Below are 3,946 nucleotides of genomic sequence, written 5' to 3'. Positions count from 1 at the left end.
AAAAAAAAAACATTTTTGAACATGTTTGAACATGTGGTGGATTCTATTCAATGTTTTTGTTTTTATTTTGATATCTGTATTCAACGTACATTTGTATCTTGGGAATTTCATGTTTCATTTGTAACAGATTCACATTCTTGTGGAATTTAATTGAATTGTTTTTGCTAACGTAACTGGATTTTGTTAATTCCATTTCAGTTTTGTGCAACTTGTGGTTTATGTTTTGTCATATGGTGGACTTGATGTGTTTAAATCTCTAGAGGGAATATGTTGCAAGTATGTTTATTTTGAAATTTTTTGTATATAGACATTGTTTGTGAAATATTGTGATATAAAAATGTTTAGCAACAATTTTAAAAGTTGATACAACTTTTTTGTATGAAAGTCATCAATTATTGTATTGACCAGAAACGTGCAGTATTAGACAAACCACTGAAACCATATTATGAATTTATTTGCACGAGCATTTCATTTGTAACACCCCAGCAAAAAATATTACACTTTTTGTATTGGCCAGTAGTTATTTCATACATTACTTGCTAATAGGAGTTCATTATTATCCACATTATTTCATTTAGCTAAATAGGTAATTACTGATAAAGAACAAAGCAAGTTAGGTTTGTTATAGCCCAATTGTCTAGGGCAAACTGGAGGAGAAACCCCAAGTTGAGGAATTTTTTAATTTATTCACCCCAAGAGTAATTAGTTTACAAGTGATTCCCATATTACTTTCTAGCTTACTAGGTAATGAAAGTTTTTGCTGAGACATATAAATTTGTATATACATAATTTCGATAAAAGTATATAGGTATTTATATTCTAATTAATTCTAACCATGTCTGTCTGTCTGTCCTTTCGTCCATCCGTCTGTCCTTTCGTCCATCCGTCTGTCTGTCACTCGTCTGTTAAAACACGAACTAATTTGTATACCCAACACCACTTCAGTGGGGAGGGTATATTGGGTATGTGTTGATGTTTGTAACACAACCTTTAAGTATCATTTTCTGAGTTCAGAATCATTTTCTGAGTCGACTTAGCTATGTCTGTCCGTCCATGTAAACCTTGTAATCAAACTGCAGGTCGTAATATTGAAGATAATTCAATGAAATTTGGTACATAGTCTCCTAATGACGAAGCCTATTAAAAATAGTTAATATCTGTCCATTTTTTCACCTAGCCCCCATACAACTGAACCATCGAATAGGGCTTTTAAACTTTGCAATCAAACTACACATCGTTATTTTGAAGATAATTTAATGAAATTTGGCACATGATATTTTATGGTACCGTAGACAAAGCCTGTTGAAAATGGTTAACATCGGTCCATTATTTCACCTAGTCCCATACAACTAAACCCGCCGAAGAAAGCTTTTAAGTTCATAATTATGTTTAATATACTCATATCGACGTAAATTTTTTTTCGCGTTTCTATACAGCGTTTTATTAAAATTGTTAAATACGCATTAAATAAACATATAAAATATCAAAATAAGCTGACATGTTAGTGCGTCGCTTGTGGCGCTTATAAAAGTAGAAAGAAACTTATTTTTTTAGGATAATTAATATAATTTTTTAATACAAGATCCCATGATCTTATCACAAGATGTGATTACCCACTGCATTACCCAATTACTCTTTGGGGTTGTTCGTAAATAAAGGATTGGAGTGAGTGTTTACTTAAGTATCTTCTGATTACGAACATAAGGGTTTGTAATAGGTGCAATAGATAATCGTTCTTCAATAGAATCAGAGAGCAGGTCATTGATATTGCTTTAGTAGGAATCACTGACTTAGTTAGAATTATTCTCCGATCATTGCACATTAGTTTTACGATACAACTTACGCGTTTTACGATACAGCTTAAAATGGACTTAGACAAATATTTATCCAAGGGAAGTCTACTATGCTTCATGTAGGGAGCCACGGAAGAATCCTAAACTAATGCCGCTAAGGAGAGAATGTAGAAAACTATTTAATAAGATGAAGGGGAACCGAGACCCGTTAAGCTGGGACGATTAAAGTCAAAGCTTCAACACTTTTAATTGAGAAACCAGACGAGCTAAGAAGAAATTTTAGAAACTAGTTAATACTTAAGACGAAGGGAGACCAAGACCCGTTAAAGTCCCGTTGAAGTCAAATCTTCAACATTTTCATTCGGGAAATCAGACGAGATAAGAAGGAATCTTGACACCATTTCTGTGAGGAAATGGATAATATCACAAAAGCATCACATTTACGTAATATGATCTTTATACGCCTGGATTCCCTATTCCACCAGATGGTAACTTCACTGAAAATCGTAACAAAACACCAATAACTTATTAAAAACTATAAACAATTGAAATATTAAAGCAATAATCTGTCATGCAATGAATCATTTTGTATATACAATAATTAGAGTATAAAATTATATTTATGACTGTAAAGTAAACAAATTTTTAGTCTTTAAACTTTCGTTCTCATAATTTTATAATCCGTTTTTATGGCAAATTTTATTGCCAAGCGACATTTAACTAAACATTTATTTATCGTTTTCTTTGAAAAATCATTTAATCATATTACGAGTGCAAATATTTTGTTTATCAAAAGTATACACTTACAGAAATATTATAAAGAATTTCAAAAATATTTGTAAATTTTAAATTTTCAAAAAGACAAATCTAAGTTTTGAGTTAATTTTAATAATATGACATTATGTTGTTTTATATTTTTTTTAAGTTTATTTAAATTCACCGTTAATCATCTTATATATTAGAAATATAAAATATTTTTTATTTCCCAGCATAACATCTCTCTCTTTCTCAGAAATCAAACTATAAGTCAATATTTGTCAAAACGATTAAATAAATATACATGTTCAAAAAAAAAAAAAAAAAAAAAACAAAGTCACAAAAAAGAAATGATAAGACCAATATGCACAAATCTACAGACGACCATGTACAATACCCTCAAAATGACAAAAACTCTTATGTTATAATAACAAAACTAAACAATTTGCACACACGACTGACTAGAGTTTGTACAATTTTCCAAATGACAAAAAAAATGAAATACGAATTGAATGAATAAATGTAATACTTAAACCCATAACAGTTGTACAATCCATGTTGCAAGTTGCATGCCATATCTCCTTATATATGTATGTATGTGTATAGTATAAATGTTTGCACACTGAACAACTCTAATCATTGTTAAATTCAAGCGTGTGTGCAACATTTATTGTAATGACATTTACAAAGGATTAGTTCAGTTCATCTTTAGACGAATAACATTTATAGAATCGGGGAATACACTGATGTATTGAGGAAATTCTTGTATTTTATGCATGAGAATGAGCATAAAATTGTATATTCAAAATGATTTCTCAAAATGTAAGTCATGTTAAAATTGTTTAATGACCACTGGTTCTACTCTAAGCTGAGGCAGGGCTATTGACTTTTTGTTCAGAAATGATTAAGCATTTATGTGTTGAATGAGTTGTGCTAGTAGTAAGTAAGTAAGTACTATTTGCATTTTGGACTATGGTTTTAAGTAGCTTAAAACACCATCTATCATTTGGCGACATAACATGTTGGATTGTTTCTTTTTTTGGTTGTTGTACCAGTAGTATGTGAGAACTTTTTCTGTAGATTATCTTTAGTAATCACATTTTAAAGGACGATTGTGTTTAGGTTATTCCTTAAATGAGACTTACTACAGAGAATGGTGAGATATTTTTATCTTGTTTACATATTTATTTTAAATTGTATGCAGGACTTTAAACAACTTAAAGTTAAACAAAATTTGAGAGGATTATGAAATAGTTTTTGGAATTCACTTAGCATTGAGAGGTGTTAAGAAGACAAAGAACATTAAAAGGATTTAAATTACTACCATTCAGAGAGGCACGAATGTCTAGTGCTTAACGTAACGACCTTATTCACGGTGGCCTTTTTCATCCACATGG

This window comes from Lucilia cuprina, chromosome 2 (genome assembly GCF_022045245.1).
Source record: "Lucilia cuprina isolate Lc7/37 chromosome 2, ASM2204524v1, whole genome shotgun sequence".
Lineage (NCBI taxonomy): Eukaryota > Metazoa > Arthropoda > Insecta > Diptera > Calliphoridae > Lucilia > Lucilia cuprina.
Note: the sequence above shows the minus strand (reverse complement) of the source record.